Below are 27,841 nucleotides of genomic sequence, written 5' to 3'. Positions count from 1 at the left end.
CTAGGTTGTAAGAAATTATCGATCAGTACATGATATAGGCTCAACTGGCAGACTTGAGTTTGTCATAGGAATTCTGTGAAAATGCATTCAGTCTAAAAATGAGATTCCCTACAAAATACTCATGCGATCCATCCTAAAATACTGCTCAAGTGTGTTGAAACCAACAAATGGCCACAGGTTTGTTTGACTAGCGGAAGCTCGCGGTTGTACCTGTACTGAAAACTCTGTTACCCTAGAAATCCTACTTACAAACATTCAATAATCAGTACCAAATGAGATATCTACGAATATACTACAGCTACCAATGCAGCACTCCCGTATGGACTGCGAAGATAACGAATAACGCTCATAGAAGTACGTATTCAGGCAATTAGTGTTTCCGCACTCCATACGAGACTGGAACGAGAAGAAACCTTAATAGGTGGTACCATTGGAAGTACTCTCTACCGTGCACTCCACAGACTACATAATTAAGTAGATATAAATGTCCCAGATTTCCCATAAAGTATACCGCTTATTTACCTCAGCTGCGTAGCATTCCTGGAGTAGATGAGTGCTTTCGTATTCATTATTTAACACTTTAAGTATTCGTTACATTCAAGTGACTCGCGTTGGAACTTAATATCGATAATCAAGATGTAATAACGTTAAGACATCGAGAGCTACTACTCAGTGATTAGTACGAAATTTTGTAAATCCTTACATTACTACCAGTTGTATATACTTCAGACTATCAGTGGTGAATTCTTTTAAAATAACGCGCGAAATGGACAGCCCGTCAACGTCTTGTTTATAATTCATCTGTGACGTCTACATCACTCCACATGCCGGAGATAAAGTATTCCTTTTTACGATTGAAACTGGTAAGCGTATCTATTGACATTTTAATATATTTCCTCTTCGTATCACTCACGTAAAATTTATGAGTAACTTCATTACTGCGCGAAAGCATTACTTTTTACATTTCGTTAGGGTGGACAGTAATCCTGTGTCAGCTAATAAAATCTTCGGCGCAACAGGTTAAGTATTGTCATTCGTTGATTGAGCGCGAAGAAGGGAATATTCTGTGTCATTGTGCTGAAATTTTTGTGGAAGTTGGAGACTTGTCTAAATATATGGGTGCTATTATTTGTCAGAAACATAAATAAATTTGATTCCATCTCGTCATGGCCGGAAAGATAGATGAGGCAGTAAGTAAACTGAACGATAATAAATACGAGGACCGGCAACTTACTGTAATTTGTTAAAAATAATTCATTTTTTTGCAGTATGAGCTACTACTTAAAACGTACCGCAATATTTCGATGAAATGCCTTCTGTCTTGCGTACCAACGCAAACAGAAATGAAGCCGAGACGTGGAGAGGTAACTATTAAAGATAATTGATTGATTTATAACTTAGAATTCAGGAACGAAATTACACAGTTTAAAGGATTTTTCAGTGTGAATGAAGGGTGATACTGTTTTATATGTCGTAAATCGCGCAGTTTCTGAGGAAGAAAGTGCTTCTGGATAATTTATGACGCTCAAATAGTTGGACAGCAAAGTGCGTAATTTTGGCGCTGCCATTATAGGCAGTGTTTTATTTTAATATTTATGTCTAGGTATTACGGTTAATTAATTGCCTATCCTACTTTTTCATTCATTAAAGCCAAAGTTTGTAGAAAGAAATTTGTCTTTAGCGGCCAAAACAAATTTCCTAAATTAGTCTAACATGGAAATAAAACACTATACGTAAAATTGATTAATCAGGTAACTCCTTAATCTTAGAAATTTACTAAACGGTACGCCGAGCCACATTGACAGAATATAATTATGATTTTATACTGTTCTGTTTATGAAGAGTAGGAGTTGCACATTCAGGGAGCTGATTTTTCAACGGTTTCTCTCACAGGTTTGGTACATAATTTTGTGCAAGGTGATGCTGTTTGGATCAGCAAAGACGGTTTACGTATTTCTTTACTGCATCATTGGACGATACTGAATTTGACTTAAACCTAGAGTTTATAAAGAAAAATAATTTTTATTTGTATGTAATACAAATTGCAAGAACTATGAAAGAAAAAAAAATGTTCGGATAATGCACAGCACAAAAGCCTGATACTGCTACTTACACTCTACATCCACATATTCATAAATTTCATACATTTTTACATCACTCAGGAATATTGGTCTCTTCATTTTCTATGACAGCAAAGTAATGTTCTGTCACATATAACACTGAGATTAAATTTAACTTTGCAGATTACAGATCTGAATTTGTCTACGCTAAATACAATGAAATGCACTAAAGCAATGCCATCTTTCAACTCTCTGAATATGCAAGCAGCAGGGGTTTCTTACATATTCCTTACTAGATGCGTTAAAATACCAGCTGTGTATTAAAAATCATTTGCTGCAATAAGTATCTGCTACCAGAAATAGAAATCATTAGTGTTGCGATCACACTATCCCCTCTGAGTAAAACAGTACGTACAGTTTTGGTGACTTCTGAGGCATATCTGTATACAGTATGAACTGTCAAATTCACTAAATTTATTAGCAGATATTTTATTGATTTTTTCCTGTTTGTGTGTGTAAACCTTGCATTCAAATTTTTTAATCAGTAGAGAAAGTCAATATTAAAATAGTATAATACATTCAGTATCACTCATTCAAGAGGACATAACATCAATATATTTTATTGCCACATAAATTTCCATTGCCGGAGGTTTCTCATTCAGAAAATTCTTATGCACGTCACACACTGAAGCACCTTTCTGTGCTTAGTTTGGTTTATTATTGCATTCTGATGCAGATATACAAAAATAAATCTTTCTCCTTGAAGTACTTATACACACAAACCTGCATTTGACACATAGTAAAATGGTTCAAATGGCTCTGAGCACTATGGGCTTAACTGCTGAGGTCATCAGTCACCTAGATCTTAGAACTACTTAAACCTAACTAACCTAAGAACAACACACACATCCATGTCCGAGGCAGGATTCGAACCTGTGATCGTAGTGGTCGCGCGGCTCCAGACTGTCGCGCCTAGAACCACTCGGCTCTTCTGGCCTGTGACACATAGCATCAAATGGACTTTAATAAATATAATCTTTTTTCTAATTTAAGACAGGTCTTTCCTGAAATTTAGAACAAAAAAGAAAATATTAATTCAGATTAATTGAATATTGGAGCCAGACGGAAAAATGAAGTAAACACTGTGGCTATAGGGGAATGTTAAAGTGTAATATTTCATCAGTGTTAAGTATCTCGAGTGCGAATATTGGTTCTGGTGGACAAGGATAAAGAACAAAAGCAAAACATCTAAGCATTCCCCTGCTGTTGTTGAAGCAGTCAGTTGAGATATTAATCACAGAAACCAGAGGGAAATTGGAACCCTCCTCCTGCCATCTGTGGCAGAGTTACTTGCTTCAGTAAAATGGTTCCAGTTGTTGTTAAATATAAACCTACTTCCCCATAATGACTTATCAAATTTTGATTGTGGGACTGGTGTTTACTATTTCTCTTTATGTGGTAAGTTACCTTATGTGTGACCTCACAGCTGAGAGGAACATTCTCTGAGTACTTTCGCTAGAAATGGGTCATATTAGGTGAATATAATTTTTATAAGACCATCTGTTAACAAAATCATATTATATTTATCACCAAATTACAAGATGTACACAGCAAACACTGCTAGTTTGGAGAATGTGAAATGTGAAGTTAAGAGTGGCACATGTAAAATTAAAGAGTGCCACAGGTCTTCACCAGCACTCATATGATAAAGAGTAAATTTGGAGTAGATTGTACAGTTTAGTAAATTATGTATGTTAATTTTAAAGCACAGGTGATGAGCAATATTGTGCTACTTAATTCAAGGCACAACAATTTGTGTGTATCTCAGAATAATCAGAATATTTCTCTTTTCTGTCTTGAGCATAATGATAGTGAAAATAATGGTAGTAATAACAGTAATAAGTAAATATATCCAGTATCAGGATTATACATCATACTATTAATACATTTTACATTCTCTATAATTTTCCTCAGTTATAATTCGTATTTCAGCAGGAGGAAAACTAATCCTTATTTTATATTTGTTTCTTTTCATATTTGTTGTTCACCCTTAATGTGTTTGAACCTCTCTAGTATTCCATGCTATTTGAATTATTTTGAATCTGTTTATCATGTTCCATTACAATTTTTCACTTTATTTCATCTCAATTGATCAATACTTTAGAGGGAACCAATTTACATCATTTATCTGACAGAAACAATACCAGATGCCAACACTAGCATTCAGCTAAGAAAAACATTTAACTAGTTTTTTTATTAGTGGTGTACAGGAAAGAATGGAATTTCTGAAGCTGTTAAAATTCATGGAGGAGGCTGTGTCAAAGAGAAAGTATAAGAACATGTGAGTTGTAAGGTGTGAGGAAAAAGAAATGAGAAATACGAAGTGAATACTTGAGAAGAATTAAAAATTGTGAGTCCAGTAACGAAGATAACATCATAAGAGAGAGAGCGAAAGAGAGAGAGAGAAAAAACCGGATCAAAATAATAATTGGAAAATAGAAAATATACAGTGAAAGCAAATAGTGATAAATGAAGGATCACAAGATGACAGAAAGTGGAAATTGTAATAAAGGAATGCATGATTGGGCAGGAAAGGGAAGAGGGATCTCCTTGGCAGTGGAAGTAAGAGTAACATAGATCACTGCCATGAAACGTATGGGACTGCAAGTTGTTCTAGAGAAATAATTGCAACCAGCACAGTCCTAAGGATTGAGTGGCACTTGGAATACTAAATGCTTGGTGTCAGAAGCAACAACTGAAATAATAATTTTTGGGCTGACTGCCCAAGAATACAGGTCTATATCAGTGGCATGACACAGTCCTTCAACGCACATCTGGTAAGCTGTGGTCGTGACTCTTCCCTCTTATTTTATGAAAAAACCTTTGATGCATTCCCATCGGTTGTAGCTAATGATCTTATGGAAGTAACCACATATTTTCTACATAAAGACCTACATAGTAGCTTAAGTAAATCTCAGCTGCTAACATTTAAAACAACCAGCTTTCATTAGGATGAAATGAACAATATGTTTGATCTTTCATCAAAAGACACAGATAACTTTAAATTTCTTTGTTCATCTACTCAAAACTCTATGTTGGATAAACCAAATAAATTCTGTATGTGAGAAAACCAACAGTGGACTGTTTCTGATAAGCCAGTGGCCAAAAATAGTTCCCAGACAAACCTTAAAACTTGTGTAATATGAAACAAATTATCCATTAATTAATTATGGTTTAGAATTATGGGACTGTGCAGCAGAAATATACCTGAATAGAATGTAGACGTTAGGTTAAAGCGTTGACAAAGGTCCAGAGAGTTCTGCTGTGAATCCTTTGCCAAATGTAAATACTTGACAGTATCTAACTTACACAATGCATGACAAAACAAGTGAAGTACCCAGAAAGCATGGACAGACATCAGTGTAACTTCGTACATGTACACACTATCAATGGGTATATAAATGACTGGAGTTGGAATTCCCTGTAACGGGCAGATTGGCCACTAGTGTTGTCAATACTTATTGTTGTTACCATCCTTGTCAGGGTATTCAAGAGACATGAAAAAGGTCAGATGTTTAGTGGTCACTGTGAATGACATGTGAATGCTGTGTGCTTGCATGTGACAGTGTCATCAGCAGCAGACAGACTTTGAAAGAGGCCTCATTGAAGGTCTCCATTTTGCTGGCTAGTTGAATGATGAAATGTCCAAATTTGTGGGGCATTCAGATGTGGTATGGCCTGAAGCTGGATTACATTGGAATGTGTGGCAGGCATACTCATTGCTAAGGTCCTGGTAGATCACGTCTGATCACCTTGGGAGGATTGCTGTATTGTGTACCAAGTACTTCACAACACTTTCACATTTAAGCCTGCCATCCGAGAAGAAATAATGAACTCCCTGCAATATTCTGTGTCATCCTGCACCATTGGTCAGAGGCTAGCAGCAGCAGGAATAGGGAATTATCATCCCTTGCATAGGCTGCTGTAAACACCACAACAAAACCACTGCATTTGGAGTGGTGCTTGCCCAGGAAAAATGGACTGCTGACGAGTAGTGTTGCAGTGTATTTCATGATGAAACACAGTTCTGCTCTGTGACAAATCAGTGTTGTTGGTGAGTGTGGTGACAACCCAGGTAGAGGTTACATTCTTCCAGTGTGTTGGGGAGGCACAGTGGTATTACTCTTGGTGTCATTGTGTCTGAAGTAATCAGGTATGACTTCAGTTCATGGCTGGTAGTGATTGACAGAAATCTGACAGCACAATCGTGCTGCCATTTTTCATCAGGACAATGTTCACCCACACATGGACTATGCCACTGCAAAGTGTGTGCATGATGTTGAGCAACTCCAGTGGCCAGCAGTATCCTGAGTCTGTCCCAAACAGAACATGTGGCACCAGCTTGGAAGTCAACTCTGTCCCTGTCCAAGTATCCATGATATAAAGAACCATTTATAAAGGTTGTGCACCAGCTTTCTCCAGGAAAGCATACAACAGCTTTATGACGTCCAATGGAGTTTTTTCATAGATCATTTTACATCATAGATCATAATGATGTTGAAGGAGTCATTTTACATTCACATCACAAATTAATTTGTACATAGTGTTACATTCTGAACATTTCTAAGAGGATTTTTTTCACAAAAAGAAGTAAGATATACAGATGTGAGTTAGTGTTTCCTACCCACCATCTTTTGCACATTAAGGTAATAGGAATTCTTCTACAGAATAGAAGGAGTTGTTAAGAAAAGACTTAGAAACTTCCTCAGTTTGTTATAAAATTTTATTTTGCTATCTGTCAGATATTTTATGTCACTGGATAAGTAGTCAAAAAATTTTGTTGCGGCATTGTGCACCATTTTTTCTGCTGAAGATAACCTTAATGTGGAGTAATGAATGTGATTTTTCCTTCTGGTGTTGTAATTATGTACCTCATTGTTCTTGTTGAACTGTAGTTGTTGATTTATAACAAATCTCATGAGGGCATAAATATGCTATGAAACAGTAGTCACAATGTCCAACTCCTTAAACAGATGTCAACAAAATGATTGTGGGTGAGCACCACATATTTTAATAGCATCTTTTAGCACAATAAAGACATTCTTTCTTAAAGATGTGTTACCCCAGAACATTATTGCATATGACATTATTGAATGAAAATATGCAAAATAAGTCAACTTACTGATTTGTCTCTCCCCAAGATTTTCAATTATCCTAAGCACAAATGTGGCAGAACTAATTTTTTTAAGATCTCCAAAATGTAATTTTCCAATTTAAATTCTCATCATGACGGACCGCTAAGAATTTTGAAGTTTCAACCCTATTTATTATTTTCTTGCCCTGTGTTACTCTTATCATTGGTGTAGTGCCTCTAGATGTGCAGAACTGAATATATTGTGCCTTCTAAAACTGAGTGTGTGACCCTTCACAGAAAACCAGTCAATGCTACTTTTAAGAACTTTGTATACCATTCCTTCTGTTTTACCATTTCTTCTGTTTCTCTACATATGTTAGACTGATTACAGTACTAGTGTCATCTGCAAAAGAAACGCAGAAGATCATTTACATATATGAGGAACAGTGGTTGACATAAGATTAGAACTTGGGGGGCCCCATACATGATTTCTCCCATCAGAATTATGTCTGTGGACTATATTGCTTGAATTATTAAGTACAACTTTCTGGTCGCTTTTGGTTTCATATGATATTATCCATTAGATGGCTATACCATCAGTCCCCATAAAATATCAATTTATCTAGGAGAATACTGTGATCCACACAGTCAAATACCTTAGAGAGGTTGCGTAAAATACCACCCAGTACTATTTTGTTATTTAATGCTTGTAAAATCTGGTGAGTGAACATGTAAATGGCATTCATCTTAGAACAATCCCTCTGAAACACAAATTGTGATTTGTTAGGAGTACTATCGATGTTAAGGTGAGATACTGTTCTAGAATGCACCACCTTCTCAAGAATTTTGGAAAATGATTTCAGCAGTGAAATAGGTCATTAGTTATTGACATATCTCTTATTACCTTTCTCAAAGAGGGGTTTAAGTGTGGAATAGTTCAGCCTCTCTGGAAAACTGCCTTGAGTTAGTGATATATCACATATTTTGGATAAGATTGGGCTTATTACGTAGGAACAAACTTTTATTACTTTATTGGGAACGTCATCAAATCAGACAACCTTTTATTTTTGAAAGAATGTATAATTTTCTTAATTTCAGAAGGAGAAGTTGGTGAAACATTCATATGATAGATTTTTGTGAAAGTTACATATTCAACTCACTGCTGTGGTTTTGCTCTTGAACTATTTGTCCCTATGCTTTCTACTATACTTAAGGAATGGTTATTAAATGCATTTGCTATCTGTGACTCATCATTTATAGCACTTCCATTCAGTTCAATAGTAACTTCGTCTTCTTCTGTGGCTGGTTGTCTTGTCTCTCATTTCACTGCATTCAATATATTCTTGAGTCTGTTGTTGGAAGTATTGATTTGTGGCATTGTGTGCATGTTCCTTTATTTTTAAAGACATTTTGAGAATAATTGTTGTAGTGTGCAACTACTGCAGGGTCCGTACTAACTTTTGCCAAAAGGTATGTTTCCCTTTTCCTTCTAAAAGATACTTTAATCCCTCTAGTGGGCCATGGTTTTTTATGTCACTGTTTAGTGTTCTTTCTGATTACCATGTGCCGAAAGCTGTTTTATATAATTATACGAATTTACCATGGAATAGATTAAGTTTTATGTTAGAATTTAGTTCATTATTAATTTCGCCCCAGGTCATCTCCCGTAAACTGTTCTTAAAAACATTTCTCATACCATAAGGCACTATGTTATTTATCCTAACTAGCTGTGCATCATGATCAGAGAGAGCATTTGTTTCTGGATAAACAGTTATTTTTGTGCTTTGAGCATCAAAGAAAACATCAAAAATTTGGATCCTGATGCCTTTATCTACCTTCGTTGGAAAGTTAATTAATGAGATCAAATTTTACTATCCAAATAAGGTTTCCAGATTATTTTTCCTATCAGAATCCCTAAAAAAATCTACACTGAAGTCACCACAGACTATCAACTGCTTGCTGATGCCTGTCAGATAGCACAGCAAGGAATTCATGTTGTTGTTGTTCTTGTTTTCAGTCCTGAGACTGGTTTGATGCAGCTCTCCATGCTACTCTATCCTGTGCAATCTGCTTCATCTCCCTGTACCTACTGCAACCTACATCCTTCTGAATCTGCTTAGTGTACTCATCTCTCGGTCTCCCTCTACGATTTTTACCCTCCACACTGCCCTCCAATGCTAAATTTGTGATCCCTTGAAGCCTCAAAACATGTCCTACCAACCGATCCCTTCTTCTAGTCTAGTTGTGCCACAAACTTCTCTTCCCCCCAATCCTATTCAATACCTCCTCATTAGTTACGTGATCTATCCACCTTATCTTCAGTATTCTTCTGTAGCACCACATTTCGAAAGCTTCTATTCTCTTCTTGTCCAAACTAGTTATCGTCCATGTTTCACTTCCATACATGGCTACACTCCAAACAAATACTTTCAGAAACGACTTCCTGATACATAAATCTATATTCGATGTTCACAAATTTCTCTTCTTCAGAAACGCTTTCCTTGCCATTGCCAGTCTACATTTTATATCCTCTCTACTTCGACCATCATCAGTTATTTTACTTCCTAAATAGCAAAACTCCTTTACTACTTTAAGTGTCTCATTTCCTAATCTAATTCCCTCAGCATCACCCGATTTAATTTGACTACATTCCGTTATCCTCGTTTTGCTTTTGTTGATGTTCATCTTATATCCTCCTTTCAAGACACTGTCCATTCCGTTCAACTGCTCTTCCAAGTCCTTTGCCGTCTCTGACAGAATTACAATGTCATCGGTGAACCTCAAAGTTTTTACTTCTTCTCCATGAATTTTAATACCTACTCCAAATTTTTCTTTTGTTTCCTTTACTGCTTGCTCAATATACAGATTGAATAACATCAGAGAGAGGCTACAACCCTGTCACACTCCTTTCCCAACCACTGCTTCCCTTTCATGCCCCTCGACTCTTATGACTGCCATCTGGTTTCTGTACAAATTGTAAATAGCCTTTCGCTCCCTGTATTTTACCCCTGCCACCTTTAGAATTTGAAAGAGAGTATCCCAGTCAACATTGTCAAAAGCTTTCTCTAAGTCTACAAATGCTAGAAACGTAGGTTTGCCTTTTCTTAAACTTTCTTCTAAGATAAGTCGTAAGGTCAGTATTGCCTCACGTGTTCCAACATTTCTACGGAATCCAAACTGATCCTCCCCGAGGTCCGCATCTACCAGTTTTTCCATTCGTCTGTAAAGAATTCGAGTTAGTATTTTGCAGCTGTGACTTATTAAACTGATAGTTCAGTAATTTTCACATCTGTCAGCACCTGCTTTCTTTGGGATTGGAATTATTATATTCTTCTTGAAGTCTGAGGGTATTTCGCCTGTCTCATACATCTTGCTCACCAGCTGGTAGAGTTTTGTAATGACTGGCTCTCACAAGGCCGTCAGTAGTTCTAATGGAATGTTGTCTACTCCGGGGGCCTTGTTTCGACTCAGGTCTTTCAGTGCTCTGTCAAACTCTTCACGCAGTATCGTAACTCCCATTTTGTCTTCATCTACATCCTCTTCCATTTCCATAATATTGTCCTCAAGTACATTGCCCTTGTATAAACCTCCTATATACTCCTTCCACCTTTCTGCCTTTCCTTCTTTGCTTAGAACTGGGTTGCCATCTGAGCTCTTCATATTCTCTTCTCTCCAAAGGTCTCTTTAATTTTCCTGTAGGCAGTATCTATCTTACCCCTAGTGAGATAAGCTTCTACATCCTTACATTTGTCCTCTAGCCATCCCTGCTTAGCCATTTTGCACTTCCTGTCGATCTCATTTTTGAGACGTTTGTATTCCTTTTTGCCTGCTTCATTTACTGCTTTTTTTGTATTATCTCCTTTCATCAGTGAAATTCAATATTTCTTCTGTTACCCAAGGATTTCTAGCAGCCCTCGTCTTTTTACCTACTTTATTCTCTGCTGCCTTCACTACTTCATCCCTCAGGGCTACCCATTCTTCTTCTACTGTATTTCTTTCCCCTATTCCTGTCAATTGTTCCCTTATGCTCTCCCTGAAACTCTGTACAACCTTTGGTTATTTCAGTTTATCCAGGTCCCATGTTCTTAAATTCCCACATTTTTGCAGTTTCTTCAGTTTTAATCTACAGGTCATAAGCAATAGATTGTGGTCAGAGTCCACATCTGCCCCTGGAAATGTCTTACAACTTAAAACCTGGTTCCTAAATCTCTGTCTTACCATTATATAATCTATCTAATACCTTTTAGTATCTCCAGGGTTCTTCCATGTATAAAACCTTCCTTCCTGATTGTTAAACCAAGTGTTGGCTATGATTAAGTTGTGCTCTGTGCAAAATTCTACTAGGCGGCTTCCTCTATCATTTCTTAGCCCCAATCCATATTCACCTACTATGTTTCCTTCTCTCCCTTTTCCCACACTCGAATTCCAGTCACCCATTACTATTAAATTTTCGTCTCCCTTCACTATCTGAATAATTTCTTTTATTTCATCGTACATTTCTTTCAATTTCTTCGTCATCTGCAGAGCTAGTTGGCATATAAACTTGTACTACTGTAGTAGGTGTGGGGTTCGTATCTATCTTGGCCACAATAATGCGTTCACTATGCTGTTTGTAGTAGCTTACCAGCATTCCTATTTTCCTATTCATCATTAAACCGACTCCTGCATTACCCCTATTTGATTTTGTGTTTATAACCCTGTAGTCACCTGACCAGAAGTCTTGTTCCTCCTGCCACCGAACGTCACTAATTCCCACTATATCTAACTTTAACCTATCCATTTCCCTTTTTAAATTTTCTAACCTACCTGCCCGATTAAGGGATCTGACATTCCACGCCCCGATCCGTAGAACACCAGTTTTCTTTCTCCTGATAACGACATCCTCTTGAGTAGTCCCCGCCCGGAGATCCGAATGGGGGACTATTTTACCTCTGGAATATTTTACCCAAGAGGACGTCATCATCATTTAATCATACAGTAAAGCTGCATGTCCTGGGGAAAAATTACGGCTGTAGTTTCCCCTTGCTTTCAGCCGTTCGCAGTACCAGCACAGCAAGGCCGTTTTGTTTAATGTTGCAAGGCCAGATCAGTCAATCATCCAGACTGTTGCCCCTGCACCTACTGAAAAGGCTGCTGCCCCTCTTCAGGAACCACACGTTTGTCTGGCCTCTCAACAGATACCCCTCCATTGTGGTTGCACCTACGGTACGGCCATCTGCTCAACTCAGTGTTCACACAGCTCACAGCATTATTTACCCAGGGACCTCTATGAAACTCTCACTTGTGTTTGTAGTTGCTACTCCTGCTTCACTAAGGTCACCCCTCATGCTGTAATTAGTGTTCTTAACCAGGTTACTCCCTGCTTGACTAACTATAATAACCAGAACCTTTTGCCAAAACCTTTGCACAAATTCTCTATGTCCTCTGTCATCTGGCTAAGCCTAGCACTTATCTTCACAATGCTTGTGACCTGGTACCCTGTTCCTAATTTGTCCTGTACGATCTAGCCTACACCTTTCCCATGATTACTACATAGCAGTGCATGTATCCAGGACCAGGAAGGTGCAATATCCCAATGACAAGTCATACTGCCAAGTTGTTTGTAAATTTGATTTGATTTTGTAATAACTGAAATATCATACACCCTTTAAAATGTGAAGTTTAATTTCATTTCCTGCTTTCATTCTGGGTGCTCCAATTTTTTTCAGGCATTGAATTTATTTAAAAAATATTATCTTCTTGTACATAGTCAAAACAAACTAATCAAGCACAGTGTTACACATAACTATAGCACTAAAAGTATGTGTAACTACTCCAAGCAGCGGACAAAATTAATATGTAAATGAGTGGATATGATTCAGCAAGAGGCCACATACTTTGAAAACTTGAGGCAAAGCTGTTCCACAGGAAACTAAAAGTTTTTGCATTCACAATATTGATTCTGAGTTAGAGACTTCCATTGTGGCATTTGTATTTCTGTATTATTTTGTATTTCTTACAAAGATAATGATTTTGGACAACATCCATACAATTTTCATATTCAACAGATGGATGATGAAATAAATAAAAATTTAACTGAAGTGTGATGCCTCTAAAAGTCATCAATTTAATGTCTATATTCAAATGTAAATAAAAATAGTTTACTCCAGGACATGGTTTGTTTTTACTCATTCATGTAAACTGAGCCCTGAATGCTCATCACACTCACATTAAATGCTCTTCTGTTTTTATTGTCAATGTAGCACTATAGTAGTTACGTATGTTCATAATAGGACTGAAGAATTCATAGTGTGAGGGTATGTAAGATATGTGTTTGCCCTAAATTTTCAGTAACCTACATGTTGTAGGGACCCATGGACAATGTCTGATTTAAGTAAACAAGTTTGGTGGTTTGCAGACTATAGCTTAGGAGTTACGTTAATAACATCTAAGTTTTAGGATGGAAAGATGCAAACAATCTGGAGAGTGTTTATGAGTTATTTTATCTGGGGTCATATTGCATAGTGTGGGAGTACACTTCTGTGGATAATTAGTGGTTGAATATCAGGACTGATAGTGAATGCAGACAGGGTAGAGACATGTGGGCCAGGTTAACATTCTCATATTTCCTTTGAAGGCTGTGATGAATCAGTCAGGCCAGTTGAGATGCAATAGTTTATCATTTCTAATCAGATATCCACAGATAGTGAGGGTACTGGGTATGGATCTTATATGTTAATCATATGAGTGTGGTGTCAAACAGTCAAAAGCAGAGTGCTGGGTGGGATGCTGTGGTGAGGACCTAGTTACACTCAAGAGCACCAAGAAACATCACTGACAATAACACATTTATTAGGTGGTAATACAGGATTGTTTTTGAAAGCACTACACCACAGCCAGGGTGGAGGGGCAGTACTTTTTCAGCAGCAGAAGGCCAGTGGGTGCTTGACTAGCAATACCACAAGTGCAGTGAAGCATCAGGTGGTGGCTATTATGTCACAGGGTAGCTGTCAACCTGTGGACTCCAGTGGCCTTCAGTTCTATGTCAGTCTCCAAAATGCACTCACTGATGTTGAAGATTTGCACTCATAGTCAGGCCTCAGGTCCACCTGAAGTACTAAGTGGATTACACAGATCAGCTCTCAGCCATTCTTTAGAAAACAGGAGCCACAAGCATCAGTGTCTGCCACAGGAACAGGATGAGCAGCAGCAGTGCCCCCCCCCCCTCCCTGCTCCTGAAGGCAGATGATGAAAGTGATGGAGATCGTCCTGGTCACACAGGTCAAGTGTCCAGCAGACCTGCACAGTGAGGGCCGCTTCTGCGCTCCATCAGCATTGCCTCAGAAGTTCAGCATTGCCTCAGAAGTTGGCAGTACATCTGGCAGCTGCAGTGTCCTTCCATCTGCTGGACTCATGGCTCCATAAATGATCAAATGCAGCTAGATGTGTTGAGAGTCTAATTCCGTAGCATCCCTTTACATTGGATACATACAGCTGACACAATGAGTGAGACTACTAGGCAATTGGCAATCAGCACTTAGGAATCAGACATTTGTTAAGAAGAATTGGGTATTTATGATGGCACTTCTTGTATGCTCTGAAATGGTGGGGATGGCTATGACATCATTTGTCCTGATTTTCTCTCACTGTCAGCTCTCCTAGTGACTTCACACTTTTACATCTGCAGCTTCACCTTTCAGAGGCTCTTTCCTGCTGCTTTGGCACCTGGATATTTATTGTTGTATTGTACCTAGCCTTCCTCATGACAGTCTGCTTTGTCACTAGATAAGATTGTATCTTGCAGCTTCCAAGATGTCATTATGCCTTGCTTGCACACTTGGGCACTTGGGCATTTTCTGTGCTGTAGCAGATCCCATGTTGCCACAACTTGGTCATCATTTCCCTGTAGCTGGCAGTGTACTGGTCATTGACACGGGTGGTGTGGCTTCCAGTAGTTGTCAAGGTAGGAATTGGACAAATTTTTAGTATCTGCTGGGGATAATTTCCTGGAGCATAGCAGTCTGATGGCGATTTGGAAAAGTGACCCTCTGTAATAGGTTGAGGTGTATGATGGGCATACAGATTTGTGTGAAGCCATCATTGAGATTTAAGTAACATCAAGAAAGTAGTATTGTTGGAAAAATGACTGAATGAACTGGATATTGGATCAGATTTCATCATTCTCATTTTATTACCATTTATTTTCCTCGTTCTTCTTCCCTTTGTTGAATTCTTTTGAAAATCCTCCTCGTTCTGTAATTGTAAATATACTTTTATTTCCTTGGTTATTTTTATAGCTCTGGCCTTACGTCTGCTGTGCCCATCTTTTCTTGCTGCTATCCATTCCGTACATCTCTGAGGTGTTAAGACTTCTACCAAACCAATCTGCAACAACAGTGACACACACTTTTATATATTGTATAATGTCTTGCACAGATTCTACAGACATGACATATCATGTGATGGGATATACGCTACAAGAGGTGATGTTGTGGAGTAATTTTGATTGCTGGATGTTGGTAATTTATAAAAGGTCCAGCATCCAGATAAACAAAATACATATTTAATTACATACTTTTGTATTTATTGTTGATACTTAAAGGTAGACACATTAGTTACAAAAGATCTTTTAGGCTGCTCTTGACACACTATGATTACATTCTTTACCTTTTTTAGGAAATTTAAGTTGAAGATCTTTGTGGTCTTGACTCATGGGGTGTGGGACGAACTTGGTGGCAACATGATGCATTCCAAGATGCTTTGTCAGGATTTCATCACATAATTCAATTGAAATGTTACATTCTTCTGCAAAGTTGTGGGCATTCATTCCTTGATTGGCAAATACAGTTTTGCTGATGTTCCTGACATGAGTGTCCCCAAAGAGTGTCGTGAACAAGGGTCATCTTTAACTTCCATCTAGCCACGTTTGAACCATCTCAACTATGTGTGTCACTGACTATGGTTTAAGCACTCATAACTGTAAGCTTCCTGCATCATTTGGTGTGTCTCTGTAAGGTTTTCTTGAGTTTCACACACAATTTAATGCAGACACATTGATCCTCTAACTCTGTCATCTCCAAATTTGCAAACTGTGTGACATAATGTTCTGTTCAGTACAGCACTGAACAATAACTGACGTACATATAAGAATGAAACTTCCAGCAGTTATACATGAAACACAGATACGAGTACGAATGCCAACTACGTTTCCCTCCAACACACCACTGGCACCAATTTACTAAAGTTGCAGATGTTTTTGAACGGACATCATATTTTGGGGGACATGTTGTATCAGATAGAAATCAATTATTTTCTTCCCTGAAATAATCACCCTTACATATTTTTGAACATTCACTTACTCCTGGTTTCACATTTTCATCTTGGTATATTTGTTGTGAAATATTCCAAATTGTTTCCTAAGGAAAAACATAAGAAAACTGTAACCACTATCCATATAATGGGAAAGGAAGATCTAGCTCACTTACCTCATTCTTTTTGTGTTTACCACAAATTTTGTTTGATGTAGATATCATCTTTAGATCTGCAACTGGCAAAAAGAATGAAAGAGTGCACTACAGTTAAAATTCTAGAAGTATACAAGCAGTGATGTTATTAAATATGCAAGAATATACAGCCAAAGAATATCCAATCAGTGGTGGGAAAAACAGAAAGAAAAAAAAACACATACACACATGAAGCTAGTCACGTCTAGTGGTGCAACGTGCAGTTAGTCCAGTATGAGGAGAGATACTATAAGGAAAGTTACATGCTCAACTGCATGGCGATATGTGCACATGTCAATGCCCCACAGATGTCAGAAAAGCATTCATAATCTGTGAAAAAATTAAATTATTGATAAACTAATTAAAATAAAGACTGATGGTACATGAATTAATTACATGATATAGACACATTGGAATTATTACACAATTGGGATAAAAATGTATAATGTATGTAGAAACAGAAAATGGTCACAAAACTGTGCTGCATACAATAAGCTGAGCATTGCTGCCCAGTACTCTCTATGCATTCTTAAGACAACATATATGACAAACAAGTTGCTCTCAAGGATGTAGAATGAGTGGTACATCAGATATCTTTAATAGAAGAGACCATCATCATAAGCATGTAAGTAACTATCACAGGAACATTCATTTTGGTCATTCTAAATCTTGTTTACCTCATTTATTTTGGTGGTACATGTGTGTAATTCCTCCAGTACTGGTACATGTTCCCTCTTTACTCAAAATTTCAGTATTACTGTTTATGACCTTATTCTATGGTTATCTGTTTGCAAAAGAAAAAAAAAATTTAGTGAGTAACCCAGACAGTGTTTTTCATTTTTCAGAACTGTTATTGCCTTTCATTCCTCTCTGGATGTATGACCTACTAGATTTAGGACTAACAAATGACTTTCATTACACAATTGTCTCCACACTTTTGGAAACATAGTTGGACTTAATATCCTGTATTGTGAATATTCAGTGAACGAAGTATCTAAAATATATTTTGTTATAAAGTAGTCTTTATAAAATTTTCCTTATATGTAAGTATTCCACTAAATCACTTCATGCTGCATTTGAAAGAAAGATTGTGGTTATTGTTATAAAATTAGTTAAATATGTTTTCCAGGTTCTGTGTGCTGAATATTGTATTGCACATGAAATGCAGCAGTTGAGGAAATCTGTAATCAACAAACTACCACAGACAAGGAAGCAATAAAAATATGTATGGATATATGTTGTTTCATACACTTAGCATATGTGCTGAAATGTTAATCAATAATAAATGTTGTGGAAAATATTATATTTACCAATAAAAGTTAATTCACATCTAAGTATTGTTGGTGAGTTCAGTTTGACCTTTCATCCCATAACTACATTTTCAGTGCATTCATCTCTCTACATTTGCTTCTGTATCAGTAATCTGTGAATAACCTTAAAACTCCTTTAATTAAAACCAAAGTAAATATTACAAGATGCATTTTAAGATATTAAATATTCCAGATGTAACCAATATAATGTCCTATGTGTGTAGAAATATAAAAGTGAACAGATTCTATGGATTATACTTATACTGTGACTATTCATGGAATGTAATTTCATGAAGTGGCTTTGACTTATCAAGATTCGCTAGGCTGCACTCTGTTATTAACATTATATTTCTGAATGTACAATTTTGTAAAGAAACTTCCACTTTAACTGCTTCATTAACTTTTGTATTTATAGTAGAAATCTTTATGAAATTTTTCACTCGGCAATATGAAGGAAACGAATCAGTGTATGTAAGTTGTACAAATGTAAATAATTGCCATTGGTTTTTACTGTTCAGTCCAAGTAGAAAAATTAACAAATATAATGCTAATATTTTTTCTAAAAATGTTATAAAAAAAGCACCAAGACTAAGTTATTTGTGCACCGTTCAATCTTTCGACCAACTTTGTTGTATGGGAGTGAAAGCTGGGTTGATTCAGGTTACCTTATCAATAAGGGTGTGGTTATGGATATGAAAGTAGCTAGGATGATTGCAGGTACTAGTAGATGAGAACAATGGCGGGAGGGTGTCCACAATGAGGAAATCAAAGAAAAACTGGGAATGAACTGTATAGATGTAATAGTCAGGATGAACAGGCTTAGATGGTGGGGTTATGTTACACATATGGGAGAAGCAAGGTTACCCAAGAGACTCATGGGTTCAGCAGTAGAGGGTAGGAGGAGTCGAGGTAGTCAAGGAGAAGGTACCTGGATTTGGTTAAGAATGATTTTGAAGTAATAGGCTTAACATCAGAAGAGGCACCAATTTTAACACTGAATAGGGGATCATGGATGAATTTTATGAGGGGGACTATGCTCCAGACTGATCGCTGAAAGCCACAATCAGCCTTAAGTGATGATGATGATAAGTTAAAAAGAAATATTAAATTTTAGGACAGTGCAATTCAAAATGGTAAATAATGTAAACTTGAAAGGCATTAGATAGATAGTTAGTTATTTAAATGTTCAACGGGACATAATCAAAATTTCTCACAGTGATGGATGATAAGTCAGTTCAACAGTTATATTACGGTTTCATAGTAACATGACTGAAGATGGAAGATCACTTATATGTAACAGGACAACAGCTTGAAACTTCTTCCTTTATAGCATGCATTTCTTATCGTGTGAAGCTGCTCTATGCATTGGCCTTTGCAGTCTGTGAATCTGAATTCTCAGTCATGGAAGTGCAGTTGGATTTCATGTTGTAGGCATCTTAATTAAAAGAAACATGAGTACATGACACTAGAACTCAGGGGCAGTTTATTCCCATAACTTTTATAATCCTGATTATGTCAGATGTCATAGTTTTCTGAGTAGTGCATTATGAGGTCAGATTTATTCAAAGTATTTTCATTGCGGGGATGCAGCAAGGAAGCCAGTGGGAATTCTAGCAAGATCCTCTCCTGGAAATACAGAATTTTTAGCAAAAATGAATTGACAGAGGAGCAGGAGCATATGATATGTAACCTTAAGGTGCAGTTACAAAACACAAAGGAGGAACTGGATGGGGCAAGGAGGGTGAAGGACACTGGGGAATGGGAACTGTCAGTTGGTAAGAAGACAGCTAGGAGGAGGAGATATTCCAACAGTTGTTCTTTGCTTATAACCAATAGATTTTCACCAACTGTTAGTGTTTAATGAAGAGGAGCCTCTTCTAGCCATAGCTGTAGGAAACATGCAGCAGTCCTTAGCAGTTATGGAGCCTAAGCCTGTTGCAAAAACAGAAAGAAGAAGGTTCTGCTGCTAGGTAGTTTACATGGCAGAGAAATCTTGTTAAGGTGGCGGCACCATGGACAGCAGTTGCAGAAATGAGGTACGAGCCATGATGAGCTTGCTGTAAGTGGATGCGATGCATTGTTTCAGCTTCTCGTTGAGCTGGTGGAGTTGCGTCGCTGAGTCGTATTCTGACAGTAGGTCAGTAGCGCAGGTCACACTGTTGCCCATGAGGACAGATCACTCGTGTACGATATTCTATGTTGCAGTGGAAACACAGCATTGGACATAGGTGCGGGTGCACGGTATGTGAGTGTTCATAGGTTGGTGGAGCAATGAACCCTATACGATGTTCGGAGATAGTTTGTAATGAGACAAAAATCCATACCGAGGATCGGTTAATTGATGTTGGCAATGTAGAATGTCCACAGAAAACATAGAGAAGGAGATGGGGTCACCGTAATCGTTACTGGGCCTGAGGTATGTGACATTGACATGTTGAGAGCTCGTAGAAATGACTTCATCTGTGAAGAAGTGGGTGGAGCCATCAAAGTAGGTATGATCGACACGTCAGCACCAGTGTTGACCAGAAAAGCCAAACCTGACGCAATGTCAGTCACATAGAGACAACCACTTGGCTGGGTGGATAAGTGAATGGAGTGTAATGTAAGAGGATGCCTGTTAGGATCCCCGCAGGACTCGGCATATCTTAGTCAGTGTTTGGGTGTTGGCATGGCAACCTGCACTTCTTGATGTCGTTGCTGAACTCTTTGTGGTACCAGCAGAAAGGGTGAGCAGGGTGAGGAGGAGGTGGAGACAGCGACAGAAGGGGGCGGCTTGTCCTCGTTGATTTGTTCTGGTAAATAGACCTGTATGTAAGGTGTGTGGGCAATCCTGGAGTGCTCAGACAGACAGCAGAGAGAGTGAGCCGATGCTGTCAGGAGAAGTAGACAAGGTGACAGCGGAACGAGCCATACCTCTGCCAGCCGAAGGTCAGTATGTATGTGGAGGTGGATGTGCCGACGAACAGTGTAAAATGAACTGGCTGATGTTGCCACAGCAGTGAATACAACTGGTCAGCAATGCGTAGGCAGGAGCCAATGGACTCGAATGAGTGTGGTAACAGTTGGATCTGTAGATCGGTAATGTAGTTTGGCAGACCACACAGCCTATAGCCTGGCAATCAAAGGTGGCGCCAGAGTTGTGACGGGGTGAATTCCCACAGGTGCTTCTTGTAGAGAATCTTGATTATTAACTCTTGTGCCAAGACGCAAGTCATTCCATTATAGTCTTCTTTGCAAACTCATATTTTGGTGCAGGTGGCGGTGAAAGGACAGGTCACAAATGAAGTCCGAGTGGTCATGGATGTGTGTGACGAGGCAGAGAAACTTTGAGTTGTCGTCAGACACATTATGTAACTCCAACAGATGTTCAACAAGCGTGAACCACGATGCCAGGTAGCCCTCCTATAAGGGCACTAGATTCAGCAGGCTGCCAGGAGGGACAACGGCGGCTTCAGTGTCTCCTGGGGTAGCGGCTGAACTGAGGTTAAGTCAGAGGCCCGGATTTAAGCCAGGTGAGTGAATCTGTAGTAGCGGCAGCTGACATAGTTGACTGTGTGCCACGATAACACGGCACAGCGGGCACGGACGGTACTGTGGAAATGGGCAGATGGACGGCACATGTGGGGGTCCTAGAAACTGGACCATGAGTGACGAGCACTGGATGGAAATGATGCGCAGCAGACACAGGCGGTGCTGTGGGAGTAGCAGGCGGTTGAGCAACCAAAAGCCGTGCCCCCCTGCAAGTGGGGAGGGTGGCGGGGGTGGTTGAGAATGCCAGCTGCGTGGAAACTGTCTGATGTATAACATGCCTGTAGTGCATGTGGTGGGCCACTGAGACGAGGTAAGGGATCCATGTTACGTGAAACACTGAATTGTGCATGTAAATTAGACCTAACTGGAACACCACGTGTGGGTAACGGATCCAGTGCAGTTTGTAGCAATTGCAGTGTTGCACACAGCCCAACAATAACTGATGTGGGTGCCTAAACACGTGTTTGAATGGAGATCAGTTTGTTCTTGAAACACTCATTTTGAAGAGACACAATTCAAAATATTGTTCAGTTCACATTTCACTGTCTGATGGTCACATCCCGGTGACGTGAAGCCTGAGTCCATTGTTCGCTCTAATGGCATAGTTGTCGAATATTGAAAATTAATGAGGTTAGCACATGGAGTTGGTTGAGAACGTGAATCACTGTGCGTAAATGACGAATGCACCGTTGGCGAAGAAACAATGAAACTCGGTGAGCAGAGTTGTGCTACCACATCTTTGAACAAAGCATTGTTTGGTGCAGTCATTGTGTAGTGCATATAATCCGTTGCATAAAAAGATGCAAAACACGAATGAACTGTGGGGTCACCACTTTGGGAACGGGATCAGTAATCGGGATGTAGAAAACTTAATTCCCATATATGCCGTAGCTTGTATATATTTACACTTGACACTGCATCCATACAGAATGAAGTATAACAAACAACTGACTAAAGTAAAGTTAAGATGGAGGCTTGACAGAGCACTTAGAGTTCACAGAAATTAAGCTTTGTGGTCAATACAAACGATCGATGCCATACTTTCTTCCCTCATATTCACTGCAACTGTTTATGGTCAGGGGTAGTATCATGTAAACAATGAAAACAAAGGTTTATTTTACAGTATTATAAGTTTTTCTATCTATGATGTCATCTTAATACAATTGCATGTTCATTTACTATTATGTAGGAAAATAATCACACAACATACACATGAACACAATTAGAATAATGAATGATCAAGAACTGTCTCAGATAATTTTTGAAATAATTTTGTATTTTAACCAGGACATAGTTACATAATGAAATTTTACACCATACACTCTTCTTACTGGGAAATATCTTTTTCTTTTCAACAAAGTTTATTACACACATTGAATCATTCGAGCTGGAGGCTAGATCTTTACAAAATTTTAGTTTAACTAGTAATGGTCTTTTATCAATGTCTTGGTTTGGAGGTTATTAACTAATGTATTTCAGTAACGAAAGTGTTTTACTGTAGCCATTGATCTCTTGCAAAACTTACTCTACTCTTAGTTCCCTTCATTAAATTTTCTTACTACTGGTAAATCAGCTACTTTATTATTTACTTTATGCACCTACATCTACAACCATATTCTGTAAACCACTGCAAAGTGCATTGCAGAGATCGTGTCCCGTGGTACCAGTTATTCAGGTTTCTTCCTCTTCCATTCACGTATGGAGTAAGGGAACAATGATTGTTTTGCATGCCTTTGCATGTGCAGTAATTATTCTAATATGGTCCTCACAATATGTATTTGAGCAATTTGTAGGGTGTTGTGGTATATTTCTCTAGTCATCGCTTAAAGTCAGTTCTTGCAACGTTGTTAGTAGGCTTTCTCAGAATAGTTAACATCTATCTTTAAGAGCTTGCCAGTTCACTTTCTTCGGCATCACTGTAACACTTTCCCATTAGTCAAACAAACCTGTAAACATTTATGCTTGCCCTCCTGTGTGTATGGTCAATATCCCCTGTTAGTCCTACTTTGGTACAGGTCCCACACACTTGAGCAATATTCTAGAATCAGTCACACGAGTGGTTAGTAAGCACTCTCCTCTGTAAACTGATTAATCTTCCCCAGTATTTGAGCAATAAACCGAAGACTACTACCTACTCTTACAACAAATGAGTGTGTGTGATCATTCTGACCATAGATCAAATATTCACCATAAGACAAATCCTGGAAAAAACAAATGAATACAAGGTTGGCACGCATCACCTTTTTATAGATTTCAAAGCAGCTTATGATAGCATAAATAGAGAGCAGTTACATCACGCTCTAGATGAACTGGGAATCTGAGAATGTTGGTAAGGCTGGTGAGAATGACAATGAGCGAAACACAAGGTAGTGTAAGAGTAGGAGGTATGATGTCCAACACATTGAGTATTAAAAGCGGAGTGCGACAAGGGGATGCATTGGCATGTTTTATCTTTAAAGCGGCACTGGAGAAGGTGATGAGAAACACAAACCTGCTGCATAGGGGAACGATCTTCAAAAAATCAGTGCAGATACTGGCTTAGTTATAATAGCAAGAACCCAAAAAGCAATGGGAGAGACATTTACAGCTCTCGAACAGGCTAGTAGGAACATGAGGTTAATTATTATTGAACAAAAAACAAAATATATGGCAGCTGGAAGAAGCACATAGAGAAAATATGCCAAATGCAATAACAATGGGCAGTTACAGGTTTGAGAGAGTTGCACATTTCAAGTACCTGGGCTCTACAGTTACGCTTCTAAATGATACCTCCTATGAAATTAAGCAGAGATTAATACCAGCCAATAGAGCCTATTTTGCCCTAACAAGACTTCTATCCTCAAGGCTCCTGACTCATACCACTAAAGTAACGATCTATAAATCACTTATATGACCAGTGCTTACATATGCCCCTGAAGCCTGGACATTAACAACTAAAGGTATTGAAACACTGGATGCATTTGAAAGAAAGGTACTTAGACAAATTATCAGTCCAATCTGTGAAAGAGGAAGATGGAGGGGGAGATACAACCATGAGTTGCATATCATATACAAAGACCAACCCATCAGAAGCATAGTGAAATCATCCAGACTGAGGTGGGTAGGACATGTGGCTCACATGAATGATACAGAAGTATCAAAAAGAATATTACAAGGAAAGCCAGGGGGCAGAGAGGACGTGGTTGACCAAGAGCTAGATGGGAAGATGGAGTGATCAAAGATCTTAGGAAGATGGGCTATAGAAACTGGAGAGTATCGGTAAAGGACCGAGAGAAATGGAAGGAAGTTGTAGAAAAGGCCAAGACTCATCATGAGCTGGAGCGCCAAGGAAGAAGAAGAAGATCATTCCATTTCATATCTCCAAACAGTGTTACACACAGGTATTTTTATGAGTTTGCTAATTCAAACTGGGACTTGTTGATATTATAGGATAATACAGTTTTTTTCATTTTGTGAAGCAAATAATTTTACATTTCTGAACATTTAAAGCAAGTTGTCAATCTTTGCACCACTTTGAAATGAATATTTATTCACCTTCTTTCAGACTGTGCTTTGTTATAGATTACTCCACAGTCTACAAAAGCCTGACACTATTATTAATATTATCCACAAGGTCATTAATATATAGCATGAACAGGAAAGGTCCCAATACATATCACTGGGGCACGCTCGATGTTACTGTAACTTCTGATAATTACTCTCCATGCTATGTCCCCTCTACCAATAAGTCCTCTGTCCAATCAAAAATTTCACTTGATACCCCGAATGATTAAACTTTTGACAATATGTGTAGATGTGGTACTGTGCCATATGCTTATGGGAAACCATGAAATACTGTACATATTTGACTGCCTTCATCCAAAGCTCTCAGTATCACATGTGAGGAGAATGTAAGTTGGGATTCACACAATTGATGTGTTCGGAATCCATGCTGTTTGGCATGTAGGAGGTCATTTTGTTCAAGATACCTCATTCTCTTTGAACACAGATGTTCAAAGATTTGGCAACAATTTGATGTCAAACATGTTGGATGATAGTTTTGTGGATCACTTCTACTACCCTTGTAGGCTGCTGTTACTTGTGCTCTCTTCCAAACCAGTGACAGTTTCTGCTCCATATGTACCTGATTATTCTACAAGAACTGTGAATTTTGTGGTTAGGTTTTACTGCTCTTAGCTGTTCAACAGTAAACTATCCTATCAGTATGGGGAGTTTTGCCTGCAAACTATTAATGAGGCTCATGGAAAGTTTAAACAATAGTGCACTGGCGATGTAACTCTGTAATGTTGGGGGGTGTGCAAAGTGAAAATTAAAGTACTGTGAAAAAAACTGTCCACCTTTCAGCTACATGATTTACAGTAGTCAGTGTCAGAATTTTTTCAGCCAGTGTAGCAATGCAGTAAGTCAACACTGAGTGCAGCAAACAGCAACAAACGAAGAGATAAAAGCAGGTGGAACCACCACAAGTACAGATGTCATTATGAAATAAACTTTTATAATTGAAAAACCTCGGAAATGACTTCTACAGCTACAGTTTAACACACACTATAGCTCCATAAATATCAAAGGTGCATACTTATATAGCAGTGACAACAACTAAGTCAGCAATGTCATTTGGACATTAACACCACTTGGTGCATATAACAAAGCATTATTCTATAATATGTTAAATTAATTACACTGAGATCTGAAATATTGTATCCAACTGTGTATTTCCACAGATAACCTGATGATGGCAATTGCACCAAAATATCACTATTGTAATAAAAAATATAATTGAACACAGAAGAATTATGGTGTCATAGCGTAATATACAAAGTCCTTACAAATATCACCAGTTGGAAGGTGAACAGAATGCAATAAGACAATGCCTGCCTAAGTGTTCAACAGCCAGTACATCACAGAAAACAGTCATCATTAAAAAGCAATCAAAAATTATTTCTATTTATTGGTACAGTTTGACTGCATTTGCTAATAATGTTGCCATAGATCATGTTTCTGTATGGAGCCAGGGTTAGCATTATATACAGAATTTTGCAGTACTTCTACCTCCTGGACTCATGATATTGCTGGTGAGGCAGGTTGTTTATCTGAGAGTGGCAAGGAGGAAGGAGTGGTCAGTTACAGACTGGTGACCAGGAAGTGCAGGTTTTTAGTGCTCCAGAGTTGCAGACATGGTCCACAGCTGGTCAGGTGGGTGATATTAGAGCTGTGGGTTTCCTGTGTGTGTTGTGGCTGCTATTAGTCCAGCAGGTCATAAGAAAGAAGAGCGTGAATGTAAACAATGTGGAAATAGCCATGCTATTGCTGTTGCTTTGTGTTAAAAGTACTATATATGTGCATTCTGTGAGGAATAGTAGTGAGCTACAGTGACTTCAATGGAGAGCATTTGGGCTGTGTGTAGTGCTGTCATTCATTGCTGCGGGCGGTATTGATTTGCTAAGTAGTTTTGGAAGTCAAGTGAACTCATGTTACTTGATTGTTTTGTAATGTGTGTGAAGCTGTACCCTATTTTTATCATAACTAGAAGAATAACTGAACTCCTTTGATAATTACACTTATCATATTTGCTTATTAATAATAGTCTGTTCCAGATTACTTTTAATTTTGCCTTTGAGTTTGAAGTTGCCATGTACTAAAGATTTACCCCAAGTGGAAAGAAATGTAATGTGACACAATTCAAAGTTAACCAGGGAAGCTATATCTGGCATATGATTCACTGTTTGAAAGTTACTCAGTATTTTCAGGTTGATACCATTGTGACTAGTGATTATAATCTTGGGCTTAAATTCTTGCATAGCCTTATCTGTTTCAGAAAATTAGTTACAGCTGTGTGATGCCATATTTTGTACTGAATCATAGAAAAAAGTACTTATCACTGGTGGCTGTATACTGACATCGAGTCTGTGAAACTAACTGTCTCACTAAAGTATTCCTAGTTAAGATATCTGTGTCAGATGTTGTATTTAACTAGATTTATTTATTTCTGGTTAGCCAGATGCTCTTTCTTAGTAGTGATTTATTTTAAATCTTTATAATCAAGTTAAAGTTATTCTCTCTCAATATAACCCAGAGCTAAAAATTACTTCTAACCAGGAAGTCACATTTTGGTTAGTGGGACTGAGTCCGTGAAACTTGTTGTGAAACAGAAATTTATGTCAATATTAAATTTTGGAATTATTTTAATAAATGCTTTGTTAAAGATGTAACCCTAAGCTCAGTCAATACTCCACCCATTATCCTAATGGTCCAGTTATACTGCTACATTCTGATAGTGGAGCATGGTTAGAATTAATTGAATGAGGAAAGGGGCAAGGGGCTTGG

The 27,841-nt window shown here is 38.2% G+C and overlaps 1 long non-coding RNA gene across 1 annotated transcript; it reads left to right on the top strand.

Moving 5' to 3' along the window:
- Positions 1–820: 820 nt before the first annotated feature.
- On the top strand, positions 821–17,971 carry LOC126299279 (uncharacterized). Its single transcript, XR_007552773.1, has 4 exons — positions 821–863; positions 973–1,190; positions 1,269–1,364; positions 17,806–17,971. It is a non-coding gene; the product is annotated as an uncharacterized LOC126299279 (long non-coding RNA).
- The last annotated feature ends 9,870 nt before the right edge of the window (positions 17,972–27,841 follow it).

The sequence above is a fragment of the Schistocerca gregaria genome, chromosome X (genome assembly GCF_023897955.1).
Source record: "Schistocerca gregaria isolate iqSchGreg1 chromosome X, iqSchGreg1.2, whole genome shotgun sequence".
Lineage (NCBI taxonomy): Eukaryota > Metazoa > Arthropoda > Insecta > Orthoptera > Acrididae > Schistocerca > Schistocerca gregaria.
This window is presented reverse-complemented; position numbering and strand designations above follow the sequence as displayed.